General features: G+C 39.2%; 1 long non-coding RNA gene across 1 annotated transcript; it reads right to left on the minus strand.

The window, feature by feature from the left end:
* Positions 1-1,110: 1,110 nt before the first annotated feature.
* On the minus strand, positions 1,111-6,255 carry LOC138962123 (uncharacterized). Its single transcript, XR_011454403.1, has 2 exons — positions 1,875-6,255; positions 1,111-1,727 (listed from the first exon to the last, which is right to left on the minus strand). It is a non-coding gene; the product is annotated as an uncharacterized lncRNA (long non-coding RNA).
* Between the last annotated feature and the right edge of the window lie 12,802 nt (positions 6,256-19,057).

Below are 19,057 nucleotides of genomic sequence, written 5' to 3' on the forward strand. Positions count from 1 at the left end.
ACATTTGTTTATTATTACTTTTTGTACACTTTTCTATTTTGTTGTTGAAATTCAGATCTTGTCAAAGTAAAAAAGTGTCTCTTCATCATCCAGATGTGACGAACGTTTTTGTTTTTTGTTTTTTGGGGACAGTAAAGGCTCAAACCTTTTACGTAAACTTCATTGATTATTGTTAACAATTATTCTTATGTATCATGACATTAATGATGTCTACAGCGATTTCACAGTGGCTTAAAATGCGCACAACTAAGATTTTGAGCTGCAAATTAACTCATTCGCTGCGTGTCGGAACTGGAATTCCGACACCTGTGTTTAGCGTTGGCTGCGTGCCGGTACTTGAGTTCCGACGGATATCACGAATTTTTAACGGTGTAAACGGTCCTGCTGACCAAGGGAAACAACCCCTGCAATGAACTTCTATCTGTCTACAGTGGTACCATTCACTGTAAACAGTTCCTTCCCTTAAATTGTTGGGATTAATAAAAATTTTGTTGACGGTGTGCGACCCACGTGTTTTGACTTTTCCAAGATGGCGGATCGTTCTGCTGAGACGTAGTAACTTGAAAAGAGTGCTAGAACGTGTTATTCAGTACGGTTCTGATCTTGACCTCAGTGATGATGATAGTGGAGATGATATTTTAGATTCTGGTGACGATTTTGTGCCAATGGACGATCATTTGGGTGATGATTCGGGCAATGCAAGTGTCGATCATGACATTGTGTATGATGAACCCATGACGTAGAAAGTTTTTTTGTTTTGCTTCAAATTGGATATTTTGCCTGGATATGAAGACAACAAAAGGTATGTACTTTCAAATGTTTCATATATTTTCTAAAAGAGTAAGTTCCAAACTTTGCAAAAACATAAGGTATGTAAGGTTATCTTGTGTTGTTGATTTTTAATAATTTTTTCAAAATGGCTCTAAATCGCGCGTTGGCAGGGAACACAGGGGAAATTTAGACGCGCAGCGAATGAGTTAAGAAAGCTCACCAAATAAAGACAGAAAGAAAGACCAAGACAGATGACAGACTGATAGACATACACATTCACACAAACACACACACACATTCAGACACATGCATGCATGTACCCACCCAGTGTACACAGTATTGACAAAAGGAAGATCATTTATTGCTTCAACATTCAAAACACCCCATACAGCAAGAATATGCAATATAGGTGCAAGCTAGGGGGTCGAGGATTTGAACCCTGAACACAGTCAACAAATGATGAAGTGTTGAGGTCACTGGCAAGCAAAGAGAAAATCATCCACACATCTGCCATCTCTCCCCAGACCACCCCCACCCAATCCCTCCCCTTTACAGGCACGGTCCTTCATTTGTAAGCAATTTGGCTCACCATCTTAGATCTGGCTAGGCTAGGCTTTTTTTTTCTTTTCTTCTTTTTCATTACTTTATTGTCCCGCCATCGCTGGCAAATTCGGGACGCTTCCTCCCAGTGGAAAGCAAGCAGCAACGGAGTCACGCCACACAGGTGTCTGCGTGTTTAGGTGTATTCAGCCACCTGCACTTATGGCAGAATGACCAAGGTCTTTTACGAGCCGTGTGACACGGGGGTGGGACATGGCTACTGTCTCTGCACATAGAGTTGACCCGTGTCCGTTCCGGCCCGAATTCGAACCTGCGACCTTCCGATCACAAGTCCATTGCTCTACCAACTGAGCTACCGGGCCCCCTACATGGGATAAATAGAGAATACTACATGGCTTGCTGTGTCGTACCAGATTTACACGAGTTATTTTTTTAAATATTGAACTGCGAGCGAAAGCGAGCTGTTCACTATTTGAAAAAGCAATGAGTGTAAATCTGGTACGACACAGCAAGCCATGTAGTATTCTGTTTATCCTACATACTGTACTTACGTGTATTTTACTGAAAATGTCCTGCATTCGAGGCAGCTAAATTGAAGACGCTTGTTTTGGAACCTCGATCTCTTCTAGCCTCGTGCAATCTTTTACGTCAAAGCAAAGAAACGTCACTCTGAAAGTTTGGCGTGACGTGTTAGTTCTAAAGATTCATCGAGGGTAATTAGCAAGCGCAATTTGTGTTTCTATAATGACGTTTGTCTCGGTGACTTTGGCATAAGCAGTGGAAAAACAGGTCCCTGCCAGACTTGCTTGACATGACCTCATTTACATGATATACCCACGTGTGATTTGAACGATTATTATCTCACGGGTGTCTCTCTCACGTATGTAGGATAAGACTCCTCCTTTTGGACATTACCAAAAGTCAACAGCACAGGCAGCATTCAGGGTGTTGATTTGTCCTATGTGTCAAAGTGGTGTGATAGTCTTTGTTCTATGTAAAAGCCTGACCACACCAGAGGTTAGTGAGCAGAATTTTTTCTAGGGAAGGACTATGAGTGTGCCTTAACATGTTCTCACAGCGCAACAGACAATCTTCCAGTAATACTGCAGGGATGGTATGGTACTGGCTTAATTAAACATTAATTGTTTCACAGTTCAACAGACATCCTTCGCTTAAAATGCAAGGATGGTATGTTGGCTTTAATATTATCTTACATTCCAACAGACACCCTTCCCTCGTGATGAAGGCGTGGTACTTTGACTGGTATGGCACAGACTTTAATTATAAACCATTACAAATTAAACAAAGGAAACAAATCAATGTCAACACTGAGCAAAACATTTTGAGGTGATGGATACTTACAACAAAGGAACATATATACATTCTGTTATGACATTAAATATCCTTAAATTAAGAACTTCTCTGAAGCAATCGTCTGCCTTTAAAAACATAACAAAATTAAGATAAAATTCCTGGTGGCTGCCCAAAGTCTTGCGTCTTGCTATCTAAGCCAAGGGAAGATAGCAAGAACTTCGGATAAGGCGCTATATAAATAAAGAGAATAAAAAGGGAAGCAATTATGCTTCGGAGAAAGTCAATAATTTTAGTGATTGCCTCCCTTGGTTCAGTGTCGCTCCAACTACGCGCAAAGTCATTGAATAATGACCCTTGCACTTCTGTGAATGTTTCTTTCTTTCACACACTAACAAACAAAAGTTAACTACAAAAGTGTAATTTCATGAGCAAAACGTACCATGGTCATATAAAAATAATGGTGACATCATGTTCCAAATTTTGTGAGAGAGAAAGTTATCTGTGTTATTTTTCGCCCTTCTGCCAGATATAAACTGTAAGAAAAACAAATCAACAACAACAAACTTGAAAACAAATGAAAGAAACTAAGAAGATTTTCGCATGATCAGCTCAATGTTCAGGCTCAGGATTGAAAGCTTCAACAAGAAATATAACGCGCAGCAGTAAAACTGCCAAAAAAAATAAATAAATAAAAAAAATAAGGACTACAATTGATAAACAAGTCGGAGATTTCAATGAAGTGAAATCAAACATAAAATCCGTTTGCTTCATTATTGCACCCACTAAAATGTGTTTACCGTACACAATATGATGTTCCTCCGACTTTAAGAAGGAAAATGATCATTACCGTATATTTGTTCCTGTTAGCTTCAGCAATTATGATTAAAATAATGGGAAAATAAAATAACCAGTACATAAAAAAAAAACGCTGGTTGAAGTCAGGCAATTTACATTTATAAAACAAAACAGGAAAACAGCAAATCAAAACAGACAGGCAATTACAAAATTAAAGCGCTTTACCAAAGATGGAATCACTTCAGGATATATCATAACAGAAAACCAAAGTATAATCCTGAGAGATTAAAACAGTGAACTGTATGAACTGAAGTGTGTATGTGTGTGTGTGTGAAGAGAGAGAGAGAGAGAGAGAGAGAGAGAGAGAGAGAGAGAGAGAGAGAGAGAGCTAGAGCTAGAGAGAGAGAGAGAGAGAGAGAGAGCTTGTGTGTGTGTGTGTGTGTGTGTGTGTGTGTGTGGAGAGAGAGAGAGAGAGAGAGAGAGAGAGAGAGAGAGGGGGGGGGGCGTAACCTTACTGTTACGTCACCTTGTTTTGTCTGAAGAGATGCGTTGTTTTAAAGATATGGTACGCTTTACTGGATAACTTTTTTTTAGCTTTAGCCTTTAGCTGTTGTCTTCATGGTCGTATTACCTTTTGAATGTCACTGCTATATATGCAATATTTACACGATGAAAAGAATCAATTTAAAGATCGCATACTCAAACAGAACAAGAATTGAAGACAAACAGACGCACACTGACACAGACAGACAAGCTCTACTGACTGAAAAATTCATGTCACCAGAAGAAATGAAATATTTACTCCATGTCAATTAAGAACAGCCACAATGTTAATCATTCTTTCACAGGCAGACCTGTGAACTGTAACCCCGGTCCTCCAACAGAACAAAAATCCACTGAATCAAAAACACTGACATTTTTTTGGCAGTTTAACAATGGACGTTACTGCCACCAACTGAATCTACTTCGGATAATGTGCGGTGATAAGACCCCCTACCCCTAAACACAGATACGTACACACACACACAGATCGACACATGCAGTCATATTCGTGAGACAGGCTTTTGCTCTTCGACTAAATGTTTTAACATAGACTGGGAATCGACACCAGGGTCGTTGTGTATACATGTGTGTATATATGTGTGTGTGTGTGTAGATCGATTCCGAGGAAACTACTGGACCGATCGTCTCGAACCTTTTCATAAAATTTCTTCCATATCCCCAGACCATTTTTTTCTCTTTTTTTTTTCTCGATAAATGCCTTTGTAGACGTCATATCCGGCTTTTAGTGAAAGTTGAGGCGACACTGCACTGTCACGCCCTCATTTTCAATCAAATTGATTGACATTTTGGTCAACACAATCGTCGACGAGGCCCGGCCTATATATAACTTTCTACTGTGTTACTACTCCCATTAGGATCAGCATTTTTCTCAGTGCTAACCACATCTGCGTCCTGATAATTAAAGACAGGCACCGTGACAACACAAGCCTAACACACGAGCAACAGGACAGCATGGCATTTAAACAACATCTGTCACACAATACAACACTCGTTGTTGAAGGAGCGAAGTTCGCTGTTATTGCGGGTTTGTTAAAGATACCTTCTCTTTTGTGTGGACCAATTGTTGCAAATCTGATTTTTGGCTCACGTAAGTGTAGCCTATGCGATCGTCATTTTTGTCTGTCTGTGCGTATGTATGTCTGTCTGTGGTAGAAACTTTAACATTTGACTAAACACCGAAATACTCATTTTACCTGGTTATTTTTCAAGCACCATCTTCAAACTATTAAAGTAATGATCAACATTTTGTCGGCATGTGTGTAGTTAAAGTGTGTATCCAAAGAAAACGGGTGGTGGTTTTTTTTTTGAGGGGGTAAAAGCAGGTGACTGGTTTGTGTCGTGTGTGGTATGTAGACAAGGTCAGGGGTCAAGATCAGGTCAGGTCGCGTGAAGGATTGTGGTATAGATTCACTTTTCAGTTCTCACCTCTGCATTCGCCGATTCGGGGAAGGCGATTTCCACATTGTTCGGTTTCTTAGCTCCAGAAAAATAGATAAAGAAGACACCAAAGGAGATTTCCCACAGTTTGTTCTGCACAGCGTGTTTCCAGTGTCTGCGCGAGGAAGAGCTGTCGAAAACGCAGTGTCGATCTGGCAGTCGTGTCCCCGGTAAGTACAGACAGATCTAGTGTTTCCCACTCTTAAAACGTGTCATCTAAGGTTACTCAGTTACTGATAATCCGTTTTGTTTAATTTCTTTTTATTTCAGCAGACACGGATATATATCAAACATAGTGCTAGGCAGTCACCTCTAGTGAAATGAGTTGATCTAAAGTGCCTGTAATGTTTGGATCTTTGTTCTTGGTTCGGTTTATGTGAATTTCAAGACTTGCAGTAGAGTCTCAAGTTTTATAACTGTCCACCATTTATTTGAACATGCAGATATAAGGAAACGGAATGAATCTGTTCTCAAAGTAAAAATTATTACGATTTTGCCTCAGTTTCAAAACATGCTCTCGATTCTGTCTGTAAAATTTGGTACCTTGCAACAACTTCCTTAATGCTAGATCTACCTAGATCTGTATCGCGTTTCATTCCAGACTCCTCTCTTTGATTGTACTGTTCGCTGTTTACGCACTTTCATTATTCGCTAATGTCTGTAACGTTTGGTAAACTTACCTTGCAACTGCTAATTCCTTGTCTTTGTTGGTATTTTTTTTCAAGATAGCACAACGTAAGATAGCTTCTTTTGGACAGCAGGTAGAATGCGAGTTTTGAGACAACGACAGATAGCTTCTTTTGGATAGCAATCCGAATGGTGCAAAAGTCCCTTTTAGCTCTTGATGTCTAAATAACACATTCCACTTCTCGTAGTTTACCGAAACTACGTGATTTGTGAGATGCGCACACCGCCGGAAACACGCCATTCCCGTACGACTTCCGGCCGCCATAGCAGCTTCTCCAAAATTCGGTCTTACTTTATCAGGTTAATCCTTCCTTTTAGGATCCTTTTTTCCTAACTTGACTGATTTATTCCTTCGGTTACCCATTTGTTTTAACCTGCGGTAAGTGTATTTTCCTTATTTGTTGTCGCAAATGCTTAGAATTTGTTCGAACAATGGACAGCACTGAATCAGTGCCTGAAATCCAAATCCACGCGGATGAAGTGGATCAATTGTTAGACTTGCCTTGTTCAAGTCAAAAGGACAAACATGTGTCAAACGAAAAAGAAGGGAAGAAAAAGAATAAGAAAAAACCTCGGTTAGAGGCAGTGACCATTCCAATCAGCGATTGGAATAACATGAAAAAACAAAACGAACGTATCCTAGCGCTGCTAGGTCAGGGCCAAGGCCAGACCGAAGGCGAATCGCCTGATGATCATGGTTCGAAGTTGACACAAAGACAAAAGCGAAAAGCAGAGTCACAAGAATCTGGAGACGAATCTGATTCGTTCGAAGATTATGATGATCAAATAGAATCGATGATCAGAGTGAACGAAGGTGAAACTTGTGGTCAAACTTGTGGCACTAGTAATTCTGACACTGAAATGGCAGAAATAGAACAAGAGTTCGACAATGCTGAAAAGCTTGCACCAGAAATACCGGAAGGTATCGCGAAGCTGGTTGATGAGACCATGGCAAAAGGTCAAATTTCAGAAGAAAAAATGAAAGAAAAAATGAACAAGTATGCCAGACCTAAAAACTTGAAGGTTGTTGTTCCAAAGGTCAATCCGGAGATATGGTCAATACTTGACCGTGCAACAAGAGGTGCAGATTTGAAACTACAGCAGTATTAGAAAGCGCTGTGTACAGCGACCTATGCACTCACAAACATATGGAAAACCATACTGAAAAGTGAATCACCCGAAATTCGGGGACTCATGAAAGGTGTAGCAGATTCTATTGCACTTGTACAGAAAACAAACCATGATTTGTCAATTGACAGAAAGGGGAAAATTTCAAATGCTCAACTGAACAAAAAGTACAAAAAACTTGGTTCAGCTGAAGTTCCAATCACAGATATGTTGTTTGGCAATGACCTGAAAGCTGCATGTGCAAACATTGATACAACAGCTAGAATGGGCCTGGGTCTCAGTCAGTCAAGTGGAGTAAAAGGTCAAAAGTTTTTTCCACAAAACAACCCCTTTGCAAAAAACGATTGGAATTGGAGGCCAAGAGGTGCAGGAAGAACCTGGACACCAAGAGGCAGAATGAGAGGGAGAGGACCTTACCGTGCACGGGGCAGAATGAACTACCGCGGCAGCGGAAGAACCGAGTGGCAACAAGGCCAGCAGTAGCTCCACTACCTTCTCTGCCAAAATCTGTAAGTAAAGATACAATACCTAACCGCCCTTTTGAAGCAGTAGACTAAAAAAGTTTGTTCAAAAATGGGAAGAAATAACATCAGACCCATTTATTCTTGACATGGTGTGCGGTGCTGATATTCCAATAGATGAGTTTTCTGACTTAAATTCTGAAAATCTTTCTTACTTGAAAAATCAAGTACAAGGAAATCTATGGACAAAAATGGATTCGGAAATTGAAAAACTGTTATCCTTGGGAGTTATTGAAAAATCGGTGCATCAGGAAGATGAAATTATCTCCCCTGTTTTCATGGTCCCAAAACCTGATGGCTCCTACCGTCTCATTTTGAATCTAAAAAAGTTTAATGATTCAGTACAATATGAGCACTTTAAGATGGACAATCTTACGTCAGCAACTCAAATGATGATAAGAGGCTGCTACATGGCTTCAGTGGATCTCAGACATGCATACTACTCTGTACCAATAAAAGCAGATTGCAGGAAATACCTCAAATTCATGTGGAGAAACAAACTTTATCAGTATACCTGCTTCCCAAATGGACTAAGTAACTGCCCTCGTTATTTCACAAAGTTAATGAAACCAGTCTATGCCACACTCAGATCACAGGGATATTTATCCACTTCCTTTATTGATGATAGTTATCTGCAAGGTAATTCTTTTGAAGAGTGTGCAGAGAATGTGTCAAAGACAGTGAAATTACTCGATTCACTGGGATTTATTATCCACACAGAGAAATCAGTCCTCAAACCCTGCAAGAAACTGAGGTACTTGGGGTTTCTTTTAAACTCTGAAGATATGACAGTTACTTTACCCCTGGAAAGAAAGCAAAAAGTTGTGCTCGCATGTTCAGAACTCAAAAGAAAGAAGAGGGTGACCATAAGAGAACTGGCACAAGTTATAGGCCAGTTGGTAGCAACTTTTCCAGCTGTTCAGTGGGGCCCACTGTTTTATAGGAGTTTAGACAGACTGAAATCCATATCGTTAAAATTTTCTGCAGGAAATTTTGAATCGCTGACAAGCTTGACAGATAAGACAACAGAAGAACTAGACTGGTGGATTGAAAATTCAGATTCCTCTTTTTTCCCCATTGAAAAAACTAATCCTGAAGTTGAAATCCAGACGGATGCTGCAAGTTCAGGTGGTTGGGGAGCTGTTTGTGGTCAAATTAAGACTGGAGGGCGATGGTCCGAAACAGAAATGAATTTGCACATCAATGTTCTAGAAATGATGGCAATTTTGTACGCTTTGAAAAGTTTCAAAGAAATGATCACAGGAAAACATGTAAAAGTCTTGACAGACAACACATGTGCAGTCTCCTATATATCCAATATGGGAGGATCGCGTTCTCCAGATTGCAATAACGTTGCAAAACAAATTTGGATGTGGTGCAAGGAAAATGGTATTTGGATATCAATTTCACATATCCCAGGAATACTGAATACAGAAGCTGACGTTTTGTCAAGACAATTCAATGATCGTACTGAGTGGAAATTGAATCATGATATTTTCTGCAAATTAAAAGATCGTCTGCTGAAGCCAGACATCGATCTATTTGCATCACGATTAAATTTTCAGATGAAACCATTCGTGTCCTGGATACCAGACCCAGAAGCCTTGGCCATTGATGCCTTTATCCAAGATTGGTCAAAATGGTTAATATATGCCTTTCCGCCTTTCAGCTTGCTGCAGAAAGTGCTCAACAAATGGCAGCGCGACAGAGCGGAAGGAATCTTGATCGTTCCAAAGTGACCTACGGCAGTATAGTACCCCCAGATGTTGAAAATGCTGACACAAGAGCCTGTTCTTCTTCCAAAGGGAAAGCTTACCATTCATCTACCACATACGCAAGATGTGCATCCGCTCCACAGGACTCTGCAACTTCTGGCTTGTTGCTTATCAGGAAATCCCTTGAAGCAAGAGGAGTTCAAGGTGAGACTTTCCAAGTTATCTGGGCATCGTGGCGACCTTCAACCAGACAGCAGTATGCCTCCTACCTCAGCAGATGGAGCAAGTTTTGTGTGCAGTGCCAGTGTGATCCCCTTCGTCCGACTATAGATGAGGTGTTACAGTTCTTGACTAAGCTGTATGAAGATGGCTTAGGATACAGTGCTATAAACACTGCAAGGAGTGCACTATCTGCAGTGGTTATTCTACCAGACAATAAAACAGTAGGATGTCACCCTTTAGTAATTCGATTTCTAAAGGGAATCTTTGAACTGCGTACACCACAACCAAGATACAATGAAACTTGGGATGTAGACACAGTTTTGCAGTTTTTCAGAAACATGGGAGAAAATTCTGAACTTTCATTGAAGGATTTGACTTTAAAATTGTGTTCCTTGTTGTTGTTAATTACTGCCCACAGAGTGCAGACAATTCATTTGATCAGGTTGAGAAATATTTGTTTTCATGATGATGGATGTACAATTTACATAACTGAAAAGTTGAAGCAGTCTAGACCTGGCTTTCATCCAAAACCTTTGCAGTTACCGTTTTATACAGAAGACAAAACTTTGTGTGTGGTGACTTGTCTTCGACAGTACATTAATAGTACTGTAGAATTCAGATGTGAGAGTGATGAGACTGACCAGTTACTTTTGTGTTACCAACAGCCACATGGGCCAGCGGCGAAAGACACCATAGCTAAGGGGCTAAAAACTGTCATACGCGCAGGAATTACAAATTTTGCACCCCACAGCTTTCGGGGCGCATCATCTTCAGCAATGTTCAAGTCGGGTGTTGCTGTTGAAGATATTTTGAAAGTGGCAGGCTGGTCAAATGTATCCACTTTCAAAAAGTTCTATAACAAACCACTGGAAAGTAAAGATAAATCAAACACTATCTTAAACTATTATGCGAAAGTTGGAAAATAAAAAACTTCCAGCTCAGTAATCTAAGTTTGATTACATTCTGATAATTTGCATTGGGAAAGGTTAAAATTCAAGACAAGGGAGCTAACAAATGGAGATCTAGAGACAATTATCTCCCTGTCTCCATGTAAAAGAAAATGCAAATGGTTTTGTGGACAATTGATCCATTGTTTTCAAATGTGTTGTAGTGTTTATTGTTTCTTTGGTTATGAAGAAATTGCAATTCCCATAATGAATGAAAAATAAATGCATCACTTATTTGTGTAATACATGGTTGTTTTCAAACAATGTATGTTTGGTGCAAAAGCCAAGACAGGTGTTCACTATTCTCATGTTGTCCTTTGAGAATAAATGTTTGATATTTAACTTTAGTGTGACTTCGATTATTCCTTTGTTTGAATTATAATCTTTAATCAACCAACTTTAAAATCTCACAAATCACGTAGTTTCGGTAAACTACGAGAAGTGGAATTCAAAACATAAACGAGTACTCACCTGAGTCGAAGTTTGTGTAGAATTCCACGATGTAGTTAACAGGAACGGAGGGATATGTGCCCGCCCTTCAGTTTCACCTCTCCATTAATGGAAATAACAAACTAATTTATGAAGTGTAAATGCAACTAAAAAATGTTTGTTGCTTAAAGATAAGTCAGATCATCTGATATGATTATATATGATGACCTGAGCTGTGAAAAATGGCGTGTTTCCGGCGGTGTGCGCATCTCACATATCCCTCCGTTCCTGTAAACTACATCGTGGAATTCTACACAAACTTCGACTCAGGTGAGTACTCGTTTATGTTTTGAATTATTTAGCTAAATAACGCGTTATTTAGCTAAACAATGCTTTATTTAGCTATATCATGCATTATTTAGCTAAATAATGCATTGTTTAAATTAAACAATGCATTATTTACAGATACAGAAAAAAGAGAGCCCAGAGCACTAAATAATGCATTGTTTAGCATAAATAAGAGATTGTGTTTGTAAATAACTCATTATTTATAAATAATTACGCGTTTTCTCTAAACAATATATTATATGTAAATAAAGTGTTATTTAAATAAATAAAATATTATTTAGATAAATAAAATATTATTTATCTAAATAAAATATTATTTAGATAAATAAAATATTATATGTAAATAAAATATTATTTATCTAAATAAAATATTATTTATCTAAATAAAATATTATTTAGATAAATAATTTATTATTTAGATAAATAATTTATTATTTAGATAAATAATTTATCATTTAGATAAGTAATTTATTATTTACTGTTTTTGCCTTGAAATAGTATTATTACACTAAATAATGCTTTATATAGCTATATAATAGGTTTCCGCTATATAATTCATGATTTGGTAAATAATACATTATATACCGTAAATAAAATATTATATACCGTAAACAATTCATTGTTTAGCGCATCGCGAAGCCGTTTTTTCTCTTGTTGTTTTTTTCCACGTGTTTCCGTGGATCCACGAGAGCTCTGTTGATTCTCAAACTGACCAATCAGACAACTAGCATCTGTACACTAATTAAAGTCCCATTGTTGAGTGTGACGAAAACTCGTGGTGACGATTTTAAAACATGTTGGGTCACGCATGGTCCAATCTTACATGGTCCAATCTTACATGGTCCAACCTTACATGGTCCAACCTTACATGGTCCAATCTTACATGGTCCAACCTTACATGGTCCAACCTTACATGGTCCAATCTTACATGGTCCAATCTTGCATGGTCCAATCTTGCATGGTCCAACCTTACATGGTCCAATCTTACATGGTCCAACCTTACATGGTCCAACCTTACATGGTCCAATCTTACATGGTCCAATCTTACATGGTCCAATCTTACATGGTCCAACCTTACATGGTTCAACCTTACATGGTCCAATCTTACATGGTCCAATCTTGCATGGTCCAATCTTACATGGTCCAACCTTGCATGGTCCAACCTTGCATGGTCCAATCTTACATGGTCCAACCTTACATGGTCCAACCTTACATGGTCCAACCTTACATGGTCCAATCTTACATGGTCCAACCTTACATGGTCCAACCTTACATGGTCCAATCTTACATGGTCCAATCTTGCATGGTCCAATCTTGCATGGTCCAACCTTGCATGGTCCAATCTTACATGGTCCAACCTTGCATGGTCCAATCTTACATGGTCCAACCTTACATGGTCCAATCTTACATGGTCCAATCTTGCATGGTCCAATCTTACATGGTCCAACCTTGCATGGTCCAATCTTACATGGTCCAACCTTACATGGTCCAACCTTACATGGTCCAACCTTACATGGTCCAATTTTACATGGTCCAACCTTACATGGTCCAACCTTGCATGGTCCAATCTTACATGGTCCAATCTTACATGGTCCAACCTTACATGGTCCAATCTTACATGGTCCAATCTTACATGGTCCAACCTTACATGGTCCAACCTTACATGGTCCAATCTTGCATGGTCCAATCTTGCATGGTCCAATCTTGCATGGTCCAATCTTACATGGTCCAACCTTGCATGGTCCAACCTTACATGGTCCAACCTTACATGGTCCAACCTTACATGGTCCAATCTTACATGGTCCAACCTTACATGGTCCAACCTTACATGGTCCAATCTTACATGGTCCAATCTTACATGGTCCAACCTTACATGGTTCAACCTTACATGGTCCAATCTTACATGGTCCAATCTTGCATGGTCCAATCTTACATGGTCCAACCTTGCATGGTCCAACCTTGCATGGTCCAATCTTACATGGTCCAACCTTACATGGTCCAACCTTACATGGTCCAACCTTACATGGTCCAATCTTACATGGTCCAACCTTACATGGTCCAACCTTACATGGTCCAATCTTACATGGTCCAATCTTGCATGGTCCAATCTTGCATGGTCCAACCTTGCATGGTCCAATCTTGCATGGTCCAATCTTACATGGTCCAACCTTACATGGTCCAATCTTACATGGTCCAACCTTACATGGTCCAACCTTGCATGGTCCAATCTTACATGGTCCAATAATATATATGGACCATGTAAGATTGGACCATGTAAGGTTGGACCATGTAAGATTGGACCATGTAAGGTTGGACCATGCAAGATTGGACCATGTAAGGTTGGACCATGTAAGATTGGACCATGCAAGGTTGGACCATGTAAGGTTGGACCATGTAAGATTGGACCATGCAAGGTTGGACCATGCAAGGTTGGACCATGTAAGATTGGACCATGCAAGATTGGACCATGTAAGATTGGACCATGTAAGGTTGAACCATGTAAGGTTGGACCATGTAAGGTTGGACCATGTAAGATTGGACCATGTAAGGTTGGACCATGTAAGGTTGGACCATGTAAGATTGGACCATGTAAGGTTGGACCATGTAAGGTTGGACCATGTAAGGTTGGACCATGCAAGGTTGGACCATGTAAGATTGGACCATGCAAGATTGGACCATGCAAGATTGGACCATGTAAGATTGGACCATGTAAGGTTGGACCATGTAAGGTTGGACCATGTAAGGTTGGACCATGTAAGGTTGGACCATGTAAGATTGGACCATGTAAGATTGGACCATGCAAGGTTGGACCATGTAAGGTTGGATCATGTAAGATTGGACCATGTAAGGTTGGACCATGTAAGGTTGGACCATGTAAGGTTGGACCATGTAAGATTGGACCATGTAAGATTGGACCATGCAAGGTTGGACCATGTAAGGTTGGACCATGCAAGGTTGGACCATGTAAGATTGGACCATGTAAGGTTGAACCATGTAAGGTTGGACCATGTAAGATTGGACCATGTAAGATTGGACCATGCAAGGTTGGACCATGCAAGGTTGGACCATGTAAGATTGGACCATGCAAGATTGGACCATGTAAGATTGGACCATGTAAGGTTGGACCATGTAAGGTTAGACTATGTAAGGTTGGACCATGTAAGATTGGACCATGCAAGGTTGGACCATGCAAGATTGGACCATGCAAGATTGGACCATGTAAGGTTGGACCATGTAAGGTTGGACCATGTAAGATTGGACCATGTAAGGTTGGACCATGTAAGGTTGGACCATGTAAGGTTGGACCATGCAAGGTTGGACCATGCAAGGTTGGACCATGTAAGATTGGACCATGCAAGATTGGACCATGTAAGATTGGACCATGTAAGGTTGGACCATGTAAGGTTGGACCATGTAAGGTTGGACCATGTAAGGTTGGACCAAGTAAGATTGGACCATGTAAGGTTGGACCATGTAAGGTTGGACCATGTAAGATTGGACCATGTAAGGTTGGACCATGTAAGGTTGGACCATGTAAGGTTGGACCATGTAAGATTGGACCATGTAAGATTGGACCATGCAAGGTTGGACCATGCAAGGTTGGACCATGTAAGATTGGACCATGCAAGATTGGACCATGTAAGGTTGGACCATGTAAGGTTGGACCATGTAAGGTTGGACCATGTAAGGTTGGACCATGTAAGATTGGACCATGTAAGATTGGACCATGCAAGGTTGGACCATGCAAGGTTGGACCATGTAAGATTGGACCATGCAAGATTGGACCATGTAAGATTGGACCATGTAAGGTTGAACCATGTAAGGTTGGACCATGTAAGATTGGACCATGTAAGATTGGACCATGTAAGGTTGGACCATGTAAGGTTGGACCATGTAAGATTGGACCATGTAAGATTGGACCATGCGTGACCCAACATGTTTTAAAATCGTCACCACGAGTTTTCGTCACACTCAACAATGGGACTTTAATTAGTGTACAGATGCTAGTTGTCTGATTGGTCAGTTTGAGAATCAACAGAGCTCTCGTGGATCCACGGAAACACGTGGAAAAAAACAACAAGAGAAAAAACGGCTTCGCGATGCGCTAAACAATGAATTGTTTACGGTATATAATATTTTATTTACGGTATATAATGTATTATTTACCAAATCATGAATTATATAGCGGAAACCTATTATATAGCTATATAAAGCATTATTTAGTGTAATAATACTATTTCAAGGCAAAAACAGTAAATAATAAATTATTTATCTAAATAATAAATTATTTATCTAAATAATAAATTATTTATCTAAATAATAAATTATTTATCTAAATAATATTTTATTTTGATAAATAATATTTTATTTAGATAAATAATATTTTATTTACATATAATATTTTATTTATCTAAATAATATTTTATTTAGATAAATAATATTTTATTTATCTAAATAATATTTTATTTATTTAAATAACACTTTATTTACATATAATATATTGTTTAGAGAAAACGCGTAATTATTTATAAATAATGAGTTATTTACAAACACAATCTCTTATTTATGCTAAACAATGCATTATTTAGTGCTCTGGGCTCTCTTTTTTCTGTATCTGTAAATAATGCATTGTTTAATTTAAACAATGCATTATTTAGCTAAATAATGCATGATATAGCTAAATAAAGCATTGTTTAGCTAAATAACGCGTTATTTAGCTAAATAATGTGTTATTTAGACATCAAGAGCTAAAAGGGACTTTTGCACCATTCGGATTGCCATACTTTTGGATAGCAGGTAGAATGCGAGTTTTGAGACAACGACAGTCGTCCAAAGAAAGCTTGCTGTGGAATTTTGTTCTACATAATGGTACATGTGATTCTGTATTTTTCTGCGGTTAATGTTAAAGCTTAATGGGGTTTTTTTTCCTCTGTTGGTTTCTTCCTCCTGAGTTGATCGTTATCACTCAAACAAGACCACCGTCAGAGAGTACCTCAGTTTCTCCTCAAAATGGACTGTGAAGAGTGTGTTGACTGTGTTGACCGTCAGAATTATTGTAAGAACCAGGCTGCTGCAGTCAGTTGACATGTTCCACATATTGTAGGGTTCCCATGCTGCATGGGTAAAGTGGCTTGTATAACCCGACTGTTCAGTATCAAAACACTGTTTATATTAGTGTAGATTGTAGTCATCACAACTAATCGCATTTTGCCTTTTGTTTCAGAAAGGAGGATAAGCTACAACAAGATCGACGCTATGTCAGACATGCCTCAGCCACATGACGACTTCCGAATTTAGACCCACTCGGCATGGTGACAAGTCTTGATGAAAAGTATAAGACTGAGGACAGCAGTGGAAAAAGTGGCCACATGGCAGGGACCTATTGCTTTGTGTCTGCAGTGCAAAAGACAGATAAGTTGATGGTAGATTTCCAAATGAACACAGTACCCACAGATCTACTGCTGATTAACGACGGGCAAGCTACAATCCAGGGCAGAGAAAACTGCAGCGTTGTAATCCAACTCTTCATTTGTTTCCATATCTTTAACTCTTAGTCGTATGACAATTCCAAGAATATATTATCTTGATACGCAAGCTCTAGGGTAGGTTAATGATTGTAGATAAGCTTTTCCATGATAATTATGCTGAAAAGGTGTGTGTGTGTGTGTGTGTGTGTGTGTGTGTGTGTGTGTGTGTGTGTGTGTGTGTGTGTGAGGATTGCACAAGATCTTCAGGGACAACTACACCAACACCAAATACACAGTCATCTTATCTGTTTGCCTTCTTTTGAAAATTATACATGGAGTAGATATGATGCGTTAGTTTTAACTGTGTGTGTGTGTGTGTGTGTGTGTGTGTGTGTGTGTGTGTGCGTGTGACGGAGTGATTGAGTTTGTGTTACTGTTTGTCTATTTCTTACGGAAGCCTTAATTGAAGGCTTCGCCTCTTGTTATTTATTAAAAAGAAAAATTTGGCGGATTTGTAAAAGATAACTTCTTTTTTGTGGGGACCAATTCTCGAAAACCTGATTTGTATTTCTTCAAAACAAAAACATTCTTGTCGTTTGTTTGCTTTGTGTCTCGGCATTTATTTGCTGTGTGCTGCCGTAAGGTAATGTTCAAAATAAGCGCTTACATTTTTCTACACCATGAGACTGAATGTAAGACTAAGAGTCGGAAAAGTTGTTAGAAGAGCTACCATGCACCAGTCAGCCTTGAATACAGATACATGTAGTGAGCTGTGTGTTTATGTATGCAGAAAAAAGAAAAAAGACCCCCAAAAAATGTGTTCAAGAAAGAAAAAAGTCAACTCACCTATTTACACCCTAGTTTTTAAAGCCATCTCTTTACTGAAATGACTGAAACCATTTAATCTCGCAGACCAATACCAGATTGTCAAACCTCAAACACGGCCGGGTACATGCAAGCGCAAGAACATGTGAAGGGCGCCAATCATAAGAATTACTGTTATTTTTGGATTGCTCTTAATTCTCACTGCGATGGGATAGAAATAAATGTAAACTACAAATCTTGGAAGTGTCTTCGTGGTATCTTATTCCAGGCACGAGGAGCAAAGACTTGGCTAGATTAGCAAGACAGAACTTAAAACTGCGAACAGGCAACAGGCATGGGAATTAAAAATTGTAAAAAAGGCGGAAAATTTATAACTGAAGACGCGAAGCGTCAAGTCGACGGCGCGAAGCGCCTAGCCTTACTAAGGGGGTCCGGGGGCATGCCCCCCCGGAAATTTTTTTTATCCAAAGAACCCAGATGGTGCAATCTGGTGTCATCTGAGCTCCAAGTTTGCCATTAAATTCTGTTTTTAGAATCAGAGTTTTTAGTACAAAAATGTACCAATTTTTGCTTTTTTGAAGAAAAAAAAATATACATGTATTATTATATGGTTTAAATTTGTAAAAAAATTGATCTGTTGAGACAAACAGGAAAATGTAACTTGTAACACAATCTGTGCAATCTGGTTTACTTTTAAACATAAAAGTTCAATAACTGAGGCGGGCGGTAGCAGTGCGTGAACAAAGTACGGAAAGTTTTCGCGGACTTTTGCGCAAAGGCCAAAGTAACCGGTGCTTTTTTTGTGTGCCTCCCCCCTTTATTTTTTCGGCGGACACTTTTGCATTTTCGGCGGAACAAAAAAAAAATTCGGCGGAAATCCGCCATTCGGCGGACAATTCCCATGCCTGAGGCAAACAAAAACAAAAACAACACAGGAATGCATCCAAATTAAGAAAGGAAAAATAGGACTTAAAAAACAGAAAACAAAGAAAAAGAAGCTGTGTTGAGTTTGTTAGAACCCTCACCAATAACAGACATGACCATCTGTATAGATCCAGCTTTATGGAAGCGTATAGTGTGTATCATACCGTTGCGTTCTGTAAGCCACCACCATTCAAACTTTTCCTCACACTTTTTCGGCGTAGTCTTACTTTCTGTGTTGCAAGGCACCGGTAACATGGGCAACACATGCACAACACACACATTTCACTGTCACACAGAAACCAATATCAATAAATATCATCCACCGAATAAATACTCATACAACTTCCTAACATTAATTGTCAAAACAAAACAGGCCATCCATCGAGTTACCAGAGCACATA

The sequence above is a fragment of the Littorina saxatilis genome, linkage group LG3 (assembly GCF_037325665.1).
Source record: "Littorina saxatilis isolate snail1 linkage group LG3, US_GU_Lsax_2.0, whole genome shotgun sequence".
In the NCBI taxonomy this organism is placed as follows: domain Eukaryota; kingdom Metazoa; phylum Mollusca; class Gastropoda; order Littorinimorpha; family Littorinidae; genus Littorina; species Littorina saxatilis.